This window comes from Vulpes vulpes, chromosome 15 (assembly GCF_048418805.1).
Source record: "Vulpes vulpes isolate BD-2025 chromosome 15, VulVul3, whole genome shotgun sequence".
Taxonomy (NCBI): domain Eukaryota; kingdom Metazoa; phylum Chordata; class Mammalia; order Carnivora; family Canidae; genus Vulpes; species Vulpes vulpes.
In genome coordinates this window covers 15,818,417-15,831,165 of record NC_132794.1, presented here as the reverse complement: position 1 = coordinate 15,831,165, position 12,749 = coordinate 15,818,417, and the positions used below count along the sequence as shown (strand labels likewise).

Below are 12,749 nucleotides of genomic sequence, written 5' to 3'. Positions count from 1 at the left end.
TATAGATACCATTTGGAAGCATAATTTCTGTTATCCCTAAGAGTATGACCATTTTCATGGATGATATATCTACGTAGTTACCCAGGAACCTGCTCTCAGAAGGGACCTAGCACTTGGTTTAATGCCTTGCTGTTGCCATCTTGAAATTTTTAATAATTCAATCTTCAAACCTGGATTTTGTAAGTTTAATGTGATGAGGCAATGAAGCACATGTGAGAGCAGAGGATGTATAATACACTGAGAGGCAGCCAGGACATGCGTTGGCATAGGTCCATTCGTGGGTGGAAGTGCGCAGCATGGAGCATTTGGCTTGGCCAATCATTGTGCATACATGGAGTCATCCTGGGCACCTCAGCGCCTTCAGGGCAGCCACAGTGAGAACAGGCCCCAGTCTGGCATTGACAGTGACAGCGGCAACAGCAGGAACAACAGCAGTGACACCACTGGCCACCGCCCAGGAGGAGGGGAGGGGCCTCCCATGGGAAAGGACCCTCGGTGGGAGACCAGCTGGCCCGACAATTCCTGGAGCTTATCCCTGCAGCATCTGCACAAATATTAACTCTCTGGCCTAAACACAGGGACAGGAACTTCCAGTACACAAGTAATAAACTTTGTCAGTAAATTATTACAGAGTAAAAGTGTACACATGGACCCTGCAATAAGACATATCAGGGAGCTATTAGAATTCTTCAAAGAGTTTAGGTTCTGAAACTGGTTACAAAATTGCAAGGCAAATATCCACAGGCTTGGGAATATGAATTAAATTTAAAGACTACCACATCTGATGGTAAAGAAGTATTATCACTATTCTATTTGGACACAAAAATAGTTATTTTGCTTTTGCAAGTTTAAGTTGTTGCACATTTATCAATACCACCCCTTAATATTTTATTAGTAACAAAATATTTTAAAGGAAAACTTTATATTGTACTCTAACTGTATTTTTTTTAGTTTACTTTTTGAACAAGGAGCCCTGCATTTTCATTTTGCATCATGTTCCACAAATTATATAGCAGTCCCTGCCTGAGAAGAACAGGACTTTCGAAAAGGCCATTTTACAATTGAGAGGACTAAATTCCATGAGAGGTAAATGGCTTGGCAGTGCTCAAAGCTAGCACAGGAGAGCCAGTTCCTAGGCTTAGAATTTGAGAAAGTAGAGCCTTGAGCCCATCAAGAACCCCTCCAGTTATGAGAAGGGAAGATTGTGATGAGCTCCTTGGAACTAGTTACCCTGGTCACAGGGAACCAGAGGAGCAGCCACGGTTCACAGTCTCCAGCCAGAGCATAAAGAACTAAAGAAAAGGCATGTTCTGTGTGCCTGACAACCAATAGCAAGATGAGTTGGAGGACTTAGCAGAAACTATTATATCTTATTCTCGGTGAAAATGCACTTCTTCGTCACTATCTGTGGCACCACCTAAAATCCCTGTTTTATAAACCAGACTTGTTTTGTATACTACCACTTCCCAAATTGTAAGGTGCATACTAAGTCACCTGGGATCTTGTCAAAATGCAGCTTCTGGGGAATCCCAGGGTGGCTCAGTTGTTAAGCGCCTGCCTTTGGCCCAGGATGTGATCCCCAGGATCATGTCCCACATCAGGCGCCCTGTATGGAGCCTGCTTGTGTCTCTGCTTATCTCGTTCTCTCTCTCTCTCTCTCTCTCTCTCTCTCTCTCTGTGTGTGTGTGTGTGTCTCTCATGAATAAATAAATAAAATCTTTAAAAAAAAATGCAGCTTCTGATATAGGACATCTGGCAGGATCCCAGGAGTTTGCATTTTTAAGGACCAACCATGGGCTGTTTCTGCTGCAGTTGATCCAGCCATCACATTTTTAGAAAGATTATATTATAGAGACCAATGTACCATAGAGCAGTACAGAGGTGGTAGTGTGCAGGTACTTTCTATAGGGCTATGCCAGTAGTCAAAATACTGACCTAAGGGTAGGTCCCCCGCATCCACAGTTTTGCTTTCCATTATTTCAGGTACCTGCTGGTTGCAACCACAGTCCAAAGCAGATGACCTTATTTCTGACATGTCATCAGAAGGTCCACAGTAGCCTAATGCTATGTCACAATGCCTGTGCCGTTCCCCTCACTTCATCTCATCACATAAGCATCTTATCATCTCACATCATGGCAAGAAGAGGGGTGAGTACAGCAAAAATAAGATATTTTGAGAGAGAAAGAGACCACAGCCACATAACTTTCATTAAAATATGTTCTTATAGGTGTTCTATCTTTTATTAGTTATTGTTGCTAATCTCTTACTGTGCTTAATTCATAAATTAAACCTTATCATAGATATGTGTATATAAGAAAAGACATAGCATACATAGGGTTCATTCACCCCCTGTCCTGGGATTTCAGGCATCCACAGGGATCTTGGGATGTATCCTGCATGGATAAGAGGGGACCACTGAACTTCATTCAAACTAATAAACAGCCATTGGATGAGTGTGCACTCTCCTCAGTAATCCAGCTCCCCTCCAGACCTCCCCAGAACCCAGTAGCAATTGGCTGATGCTCCTGGGGGGCTCGAGAGTAACTTTAGAACCACATCCAGGCTTCATCCTAATTGGGAGGTGAGAGGTTGACCAGATGTCCAATGTTTTGAATGTCACCCTGGGAAAGGGTGTGCTGTGGATACATGTTGAATGACTCTGTGGAAGAGACTTAAGACTTGCTGCAGTTTAAGCCCCTGTTTACCTTGAACTCCTCTTTCCCTGGACTTATTCAGTCACTGGTCCTTTTTTAGCCAACACTCATCTAGTTCACTCCTCTTGTTTCGCTAAGGAGAAAGCTAGGAATCAGAAGGTTGGGGTGATATGCCCAGTCAGATAGCTGAAGAGAAGCCAAAGCAGGACCAGAAATCAGGTCTCACTCCCATAATGTCATGCCCAATTGAATCGTTCTAAAAGATTGTTTAGTTTGACTGTCATAGTTAGAGTGGTGACAAGCTGTGAAGTTTATATTATGAATTGGTTGAATCAGTATTACTTTAAAGAGATACCACTATTTCTTTGACTTCCAACTCTCAGCTTTGAAACATATTTTTATCAGGGCTATAGGGGTATTTTATGAAAATTTTACTGCATCTAAAATCTTTAGGTCATACTGTCCAGAAACCTTCACTACAGATGGAGAATTGAGCTAAAGTGACTTACTTAACATCATATGGCTACTTGGTAACAAATCCAAGACCAGAAATACAGACCTCTTCACCCTCACCATGGTGCACATTCTTCTCAAGCACAACTACATTCGTTTTTGTTTTTCAAAGGAAGCATCTGTGTGAATGACCAGTCCAGTGCCACCCAAGCTGCTGTGGAATCAGGTCCCTGACTACAAATTTACTTCTCCCCAGGACAAGGTGTCAATGACCACGACTAAGAAGCTGGAGGGAGCCCTGCAGTGGTGGTGCACTATAGGCTTGAGGAAACTGCCCTCTGCTGGGATACAGAGGCTCCTCCTTGAACTGTGCCTTTTATAGGGAAACTGAACCATCAAGTTCCCTAAGGTTCTGTGAGGTATAAAGAGGGCATGCCAGAGATACTGGTAGATTGAAGAAAAATGTTTTGCCATATGCTTCATAGGAAATTCTTTTCCAGCTACAGTCATATTCACTTTTACAAGGGCATGTGCAGTTGTAACCCACTCAGCATCCGGCTTCTCTAGCGTTACCCTAGGGCATATCTGTTACTGGGCTAGATGCTCTCCAGTGAGAAATCTGGGAGCTACATTCTCAGCCTCTCATCCACCCCAAAACCAAGAGGACACAGTGGTTACCTCTGTGCTCTACCAGATAGGGTTACGGAAGCAATTAGAAAGGTGCCTGTGATTCAGTTTAAGGCCAACGTAATTGCTACCACCTCATCACTGAAAGGCTTTACAGAGGAAATAAGCACCATCAGGTTGCAAGGCTGATTTTCCTGTCCAATCCTAAAAAGGAACTGCCCTCAATAAATCATCTTCCTAATGGAAATGACAGAATTATTCTCCCAGGAGGGCTAAACCCGGAGGACAGCACAAACCACACGTTCCTCTCAAGGGCAATAGGAAGGAAATGCAGAGCCATGGCTGCCTGGGAGGATCTAAGGCTTCCTAGGGGACTTGTTCCATCCCTCTCCCTCTGACGTCACTCTTAACGCCTTCCACAGTCCTTGTCCAAACATAGAGAATCTCTCTCAGTAAGCACACTGTATGCTTTTTTAAAGACTACCTCTGCTGTTAATCACAAGGGGGAAAAATCATCATATGCCTTAAATAAAAAGTTGTAAAATCAGAGTAAGATGCCCTTTTATTAATAATACCAACAAAATTAACTGCTTTGGGGGGGAAATTTCAACTGGGGTAATGGTAACTTTCGGAGAAGACTGTGTATGATTATCTTCCCTTATGTGTGCTTTTCATAATTATTGAGTTGTCTGTGCTTTAAAAGTGATTCTAAGCTTTAAATATTAAATTAAATTAAATTAAATTGATTCTAAGGTACTTGTTATTTAAATTCATTTATTCTATCATATGTAGCCTAAAATAAGCATTGGAATGCATACTAATAACATTAGCTACTTGTTAAAGTAGAGCAGAAATATATGGATAACATAATGGGATTTTAAAATCCGAACTAATAATTCACAGACATTCACATTCTCTAATTGTGTTACTTTTATCAAGAATTTGTAATGAGCTTTGTATAAGGCATTTGGCAAAGAAAATTCAGCTCATTCTTTTTGAAATGAATTTGTTAGAACTCAAGGCTTCTTTTCCAATCAAAACTTTAGGAAATGCCACTCCCAAACTGACTGAGCAGCCAGGCTTTTGATTTCTGAGAAATTCTTGCCCAGGTCACTAGGGAATGAAAAGGTCAGCTTGAGGAAGTTTCTGGAACAAGAAGAATCTTAATGAAATTGGCTGGAATTTTTTCAGTAGTGAAAAAATATCCCTTGAATAAAGTAGGGTATATGGGAGGTAAGGTCACAGTTTTATCAAATTCAACCTAGGCATTTATTCAGATCCTCTGAAGCTTTTTCCCAAATTTTTATTTGTTGCATTTTTTAGCATGAAAGCTAAGTGATCTGGGGCAGTGGACCAAAAATCATAGGGGGGGGTTTTGTTGGTTTTTGTTGTTGTTGTTGTTATTACAACTAATTAATAAATTAGGGGAAATAGTTTTGGGGTTTTTTCTACCATCCATTGTGAATGGCCTGCTTTGAGGGGGGATGAATCTCAATTTCTTATAAGGCATGCCTTTTCTGCATTCTTAGCACTTTTTCCCAATGGCTGCTGTGATGAATGTTATGGAGCATTTGACTAGAACAGTTGTCCAGGCATGGTCCAAGCAATCCTAGGGGTTTCCAAGACCCTTACAGTGAGTCTGCAATTTCCTCCCATCTAGAGATCTGGGTGAAGCCAAAGTTTCTTTATGTTTCAACCAAAAAAAACATTGAAATAGATTAAACAAGGCAGAAGAGAGAATTTATGTTCTCTTAAGTTAAACATTTAAAAAATTTGCAAGAACGTGTAAACCGACATTGTCACATCTTTTTGTTTTAAAAAATATTGTTTTCATGGAAACATGTCATTAATGTAAAAAAATCATTATTGATGATTTTGGTTTGTTACTGGCATGTGTAATATAGTCATAAATATTTTTTTTAATTTCTCAATTTTAATTTTTAATACAATACACATTAATAGCCATGACTAACCCAAACCAAACCTTCTTGGGATCGTCAATAACTTTTAAGAATATAAAGAGGTCCTGATACCTGAGATCAAAAAGTTTGAGAACTGCTGAGCTAGAGAAGATGAAGGACTTCAGGGAAGAAAGCCATGCTAGCCCAGCTGTTGCCACCCCAGATTTCCCACCCCTGGCAGGCCTGCCATTTGACCACAAAGACCTGAATAAATCCAGCCAAGACCAGATTTGTCTGGCATAGATGAAAATAACCACCTAGCAAAACTATAAACTTCTGAGAAATAACAAATAGTCTTTGCTTTAAGCCACTAAGTTTTGAGATAGTTCACTGTTAGCATTATTTTGGCAATATATAACTTATTGGCACTTCCTCTAAGACCCCCCAGAGAATTTATCATATATTTACAATGAATCCTACACATTCATGTTTCACTGTACCTTGTCTTACATTGTGAATTGAACGAATACATTATATCCTTATACCATAAACTAAACTGCTTGAAGGAATATGGTATATCTTAGCTTTTCTTTTTTGGCTCAGTATATACTTAATTAGCCCATGAACCAATTTGGAACCTGAAATTTCTAGACAAAGAAGTCTTCTTCAAAATTGTTTCTTCCTTAACTACCACTCTTTCCCCCCCCCCCCTAATGTACAAAGAAAGAGAACTTCCTTCTTAAGGAATCAGTATATCCCATGTTTCTTTCTCCAAGGCTCAATTTCAATGTGCCCCAAAACTCAATGAGCATGGAGAACTTAAACCATATAACTGCATCTTGATCTTCCAGAAGAAAGCATTTCCAATTTAATGGCTTTCACATTCCTATCACTGAAATTCTAGAACTCTATAATCTGCTTTCTCCATCATTTTTGTTATTACTGTTATTTTGGAAACCTTTCAAAAGAGAAGTGAGTCACTTTGCCTGAAAAGAGATTGGACCCTGCTCCATCGTGGTAGCCTCACAAAGCTGCCTCTCCAGGACACTCCCTAAATGCCTGGTCATCTTTGCTACCTGTTCCCTGAAACCTTGTGCTGTGAAGAGCCCATATAAAAGATGTGAAACTTGGGATCCCTGGGTGGCGCAGCTGTTTAGCGCCTGCCTTTGGCCCAGGGTGTGATCCTGGAGACCCGGGATTGAATCCCACGTCGGGCTCCCGGTGCATGGAGCCTGCTTCTCCCTCTGCCTGTGTCTCTGCCTCTCTCTCTCTGTGTGTGTGACTATCATAAATAAATAAACATTTTTAAAAATAAATAAATAAATAAAAGATGTGAAACTTTCTTCCAGACCCTCATATTTCCTTTTCTGCTTCTCTTTCTACCTTCTGGTCACTTCTCTCCTCAACCCCCTAAGAACTCAAGGCTTTAATGTTTTTTCCAAATAACAAAAGCCCCACAATATGAGAACTATACTCTCTTCAAAATTCTCCTCATTCCAAACGCAACTAGCTTTTTTTTTTACCCCTAGCTGAGTTTTTACCAAAGTCACCATCATTACTGAAATGCCCTTTATCCCACCTTGATGTTTGGTAGAAGGATCCTACTAAAATAATTAATGTGAATAAGTGTTTACTTAATAAATTAACTTGAACAAGCATAGAGAGGACACTTGTTAATAAAATTATACCAACTGCAATGATACTGTTTATGGCAGAGTCTGTTATCTGTTCACCAAAATATGTTCTGCTCTCCTTCCTGAGTATACAGACTCTTCTGCATTGAGGGTTACTTGGAAACTGCATATTGAGGAACTGATATTTGTCAGGTTCCCTGAATGACTGTGGAAGAAGTTCCTTGCTAACCTGTGAACTGTTACATGCACCACACAGAAATTTAAATTTTGTTTAAATTACAAAAATTTGGAACTTACTTGTTGTATTAGCTATTGCTACCCTAAGTAATGTAGTACCCTTTATCTATAATGTGATCTATCTTTTTCATGGCACTTTTTTTTAAATTTTTATTTATTTATGATAGAGAGAGAGAGAGAGAGAGAGAGAGAGGCAGAGACACAGGCAGAGGGAGAAGCAGGCTCCATGCACCGGGAGCCTGACGTGGGACTCGATTCCGGGTCTCCAGGATCGCGCCCTGGGCCAAAGGCAGGTGCCAAACCGCTGCATTCATGGCACTTTTTATCCATTCATTCACAAACATAGGTTACAATTTTTTTCTGTAAGATAAAGTGTCTGTCAGATAGTAAATATTTTAGGCATTGTGAGCTAAATGAGCTATGTTGTGACCATTCAATTATGTCATTGTAGCATGAAACACACCACAGAAAGTATGTAAAACAAATAGGCATGGCTGTGTTCCAAAAATACTTTATTTACAAAAAGAAGTAGGATGCATATGGCCCATGGATATACTTTGCCATCTCTTTTAATAGATGAGAGGTAAGCAAACATCAAGCAACAATCCCTTCCAAAAAAAAAAACTAGAAATATATCTTCCTGGTGTTTGGCTGGGGTCACTCCTGTAGGTGCACTCAACAGGGTGCTTAATTAAGACTGGAACTTCTATAGTTGCTTCACTCTCATATATGGTGTCTCATTCATTGTGACTGAAATGTCTGAGGGCTCATTGAGCCCAAGTTTCTTTACATGGTGTTGGGTTCAAAGAAGTCAGCAAAGGAAGCTGCAGTTCTTAAGACCTTAAAACATGTAAACTGCAAAATGGTGTCCTAAGGGCATTGACAGAGGTTTCTGCAAGGTAGAGGGTAGGGAGCAAAGAGGGGGAAGAGTGAGAGAGGGAAGAGTGAGAAAGAAAGAATGGTGGGGGCTTCATACTAGAAATGACATGTCAGCAATGCCATGAGTGCGCTGAAGAGTAAAGTACAGTGTGATCAAATTTTTATTTTGGAAAAATCATCAGTACAGATAAAAAGAGATTGGAAATTAACAAGGGGGGAAAGCAACAGGTGAGCAGTTTGAAGACTTCTGAAATTGTCCAGGCAAGAGGATTCAGCTAAGACAATGGAAGTGGAAATGAAGACAGGAGGAGGAAATCAGATATATTTAAGACACAGAAACTAATTAGATCCAGGAGGTAAGGAAAAGTGTAGTAGAGTAGGAGAAAGCCCACATATCCGTTTGGCAAAAAGACTGTGCCACCAAACAAAAAGTAGAAGGAGCCAAGGATTGGCAAGGATCAGCAGTGGTAACAGAGAATTATTGGGTTTCTGTTGCCTCTTTTTGTAGACAGCTACAAAAAACAATAGAATAATCCAATAACAGGTACTAAACCAAAGACATACCTTAATAATTGTCAGCATGTAACATAGGAATAAATGAGCTAAACCAAGATGAGTCTAATGAGACAAGACACTCAAAGAGAAAACCCTGGTCAATAACCACTACATGAAAAAAGATGATTGATAAGCAGTTAAAACATGAACAAACCTGGAAACAAACAGAAAGATGAGAGGGAAAGCAAACAAAGGAATGAGAAGAAAAAGTTTCCAGATGAGTATTCTTACTAGATTTGAAGGTTCAAAGATCATTGGTGAGCTGTCCCAGGAAAGGTTCAGCAGAGAGGGAAATCTACTTAGATTAAATGATAAGAAGGGAGGAAAGTCTGTGTTGATGATCACCTCTAAGAACTCAATCATGACGCAAAGAGAAGAAAAAGAAGTTAGAAATAGTTCAACATGTAGGAAGAGTTCACCACAATAGTGTAGAGACCTGACGCTGAGAAGGAGCTATTGCATAGGTTTTGATAGAAAATAGAGGAAGGAGTGCTATTTCGTGAAGCAAAGTCTATAAGGAGATAGGATGGGAGAGAAAAAAGAGAAGGGATGGAAAATTTAAACAGAAGAACACCTCATCCTCCCATGAAGAGTGTACTGGTTGTGGAGGCTAAGGGTTTATGCCCTATCTCATTGATGAAGAAGTACTTGAGGTCATCTGCATAGAGGAGTGTGAACTGTGAACTCCCATGTGGCACAGATGACTTGCTCAAAGACTGTGAGAACAGACCTGACCAACTGGAGCCTAGCTTCCACCTTCACTAAGCCATGATCCTCAAGGTAACCCCAGCCCCCATGCTGATCTTTCCTCGAGAAAACACAGTGCTGCCACACCACAAAATATACTTTGTCCTACCCCACCTTGCCATACCATTTTCAGTAATTCTTCACCTACCATCTTCAGTGATTTTTCCACTTCCTAATTCCTGTCCCTCCCACCCCCACCACCTTCTTCACTTCCCAATAGTCCTCTGTTGTTTCCTCTCTGTTCTCCTTCTAAAACTTTTCCATCTATACTGAAATCTCTGTGCCTACTTCAGGAATCTGAATACAATCAGTTTTGCGATCTATAACAAGTGGCAGACTTTGTTCTTTAACAAGGGTATATGGGAATAATTGGGGGAGAAACTGGGGAAAGGCTCCATAGTCCCCAACAATTATTTCACTAGACCATGCTCTATGTCCCCTCCCATAAGGGAAGTGTGTCTGAAAGCATCAAGTCCATGTTTGGACTTGATGGTTGTATCAATTACCTATTGCTGCATAACAAATTATCCCAAAATTTAGTGGCTTCAAGGAGAAGCAAGCTTTATAGATTTTATAGAGTTTTACATAGTTTTCATAATTGTGTGAATGCCTGGGCTCAGCCAGGTGATTTCTTTGCATCTCATGATATTGCAGTGCATTCTACAGGATTCTGGATTGGACCTGAAACTCTTAGATCACTTTATTCCTGATTATCTGGTGACTTATTTGGTGTGACTAAAATTCTGGGAGTTGATGAAGCTCAAGCTTCTTTACCTAGAGCTGGATCCCAAAAGGTCAATAATCTCCTTAAAACCCAAGCCTATGAGCCACCTGAGTGGCTTAGCCAGTTAAGCATCTGACTCTTGATTTCAACTGGGGTCATGTTCTCAGGGTCATGAGATGGAACCCCGGATTGGGCTCCATACTTAGCATGGAGTCTGATTGAGATTCTCCCTCTGTCCCTCCCTCTGCTCTCTCTCTCTCTAAATAAAGAAAATATTTTCCAAAAAAAAATTATAAAGTATTAGCCCAGATTTAGTAGGAAGGAGAATAGTTTCCCTTTCTTGAAGATACAGTGGCATATAACCACAGACTTGAGGAGAATTGGCAGCCATATTTGCAGACATCCTATTATAACAGTTCATATCTTCTCCACATATAAAACCTTCTTGCCCCTTCACCCAATACCTCTAAGGCCTCTCTGTGTCTTGGTTGCCAAGTATCAACTGAGTGCTCATGGAGGAATCCTACACTCAGATAAGAAAAAAAAAAAAAAGGAGGGGTTGATCTAAGTTGGGAGTTTGTGTAAGGTTTCTGCAGGGGGAGTGGCGACAAAGAGCAATATGGCTGGGGGGGACTTTGAAATACCCATGAGAGAACAGGGAGAGTGTCCAGGATGAGTTGTAAAGGCTGTGAAGAGAAGAAAGATCTGATGGACTTTTACATTTACCCCATTTGATGAGATAAATCATCTCTTAAGTGGGGAAATATTTGGGAAAGGGCCCCCTTCCATATCACCCTCAATTAAAGCAGTGGGCCTTGGTCTAATCCAAAAGGGGTTTCCAGTAGTCATTTCCTGCAAACTCTTGCTTGAAAAAAAATTTAAGATGAAGCTCAACACATATCTTTCAAAGAAGCAACAGTACAAACACCAATAATTGTTTCAGATGCTTGTTTTGCATTTCACAACTATTTAGGGCATATGATTATGGTTTCTAGCAATCTTTGTTCCATTGGATTACAAAAGTCACTGTTTTATAAAAGCAAATGAACTGACACACATTTGATATATATTATTCAAGGACAATGTAAGTGAGCAGGTTTTTCATATAAATGCACAATTCATAAAGGAATAAAAGTAAAGGAAAACTGGTTTGAGATGGTCTCATTAGATGATTTCCAAAGCAAGCTAGGTCTCTAAGGCTGAGAGATTCAGTTGGGGGGAAAGGGAAGAAGATGAGGGACTTATTGGCAGACACCAAAAAAGAAACACTATTTTCTTCCTTTTCATAACACTGTAACATAATGTAAAAGAGAAATAGATCAGAGAAAGAATGAACTCACAGGAACATGCAAGGAAAACCATGGGGAATTTTTTTACCAATATATGTCAATAGCTTTTTGTTGCACTTTACATCCTTTTCTTTCCCCTCCCAATGACAGAATTCTCCTACCCAGAACAGTACAAGACCTTTCCTAATGTCACAAGACTTGACTAGATTCTTCTCAAACCAAAGAAGAGACATTAAAAGTTGACAGGATAAACAGAAAAGGGATAAATATAGGAGAGAGAAATAATAAGTATATAAATAAAAATAATTCCTTTTCCAGTATATTCATTTTTTCTTCTACTGTCTTTGTTAAAGAATCCTTTAAGGGCAGCCCAGGTGGCTCAGTGGTTTAGCGTCATCTTCAGCCCAGGGTCTGATCCTGGAGTCCTGGGATCGAGTCTCACCTGAGGCTCCCTGTGTGGAACCTGCTTCTCCCTCTGTCTCTCTCTATCTCTCTCTCATGAAATAAAACCTTTAAAAAAAAGAGAGAGAAACTTTTTAAAAGAATTTTCATTCCTATGAATCTAGCATTTTATTCTTGAGTCAAACCATATAGAAAGCTAACTCAGGTATGAGGCCACACCTAGAGGGAACCAAATGATACTACCAACACTATCACAGATGGATGACCCCCAAAAATATTTAGAAAATTCATTTGTCAGTTCTTTTTGTCCTCATGTATACCCCACGAGGAATGTGGAAACCCAACTGGATTATAGAAATAACTGCGATATTTAAAACCCAAATGGAAAAGTTCTTCTCTATACAACTGTTCATCCACTGGACATACTTTATGTTCATTTGTTTGGTTTTATTTTTAATTTTTAGAAGTTTAATTGATCAGAAACCAATTTTTAATTGAATTTTGTTTTATAATTACACAAACTACTTACATAATGCCAAAATTCTATCTATAATATGAGATGTAGTCATCTGAAGAAGCCTAATTTCTTTCTCCTCCAATCTCCAATGTCACTTTTTTAAATTTTATGATTTATGCTTTATTTTAA

The 12,749-nt window shown here is 39.7% G+C and overlaps 1 pseudogene; it reads left to right on the top strand.

Annotated features, from left to right (window-relative positions):
* The first annotated feature begins 331 nt into the window (after positions 1 to 331).
* The window catches only part of LOC112917734 (ubiquitin-conjugating enzyme E2 D3 pseudogene), a 133,479-nt pseudogene continuing 121,061 nt past the window's right edge, over positions 332 to 12,749 (top strand).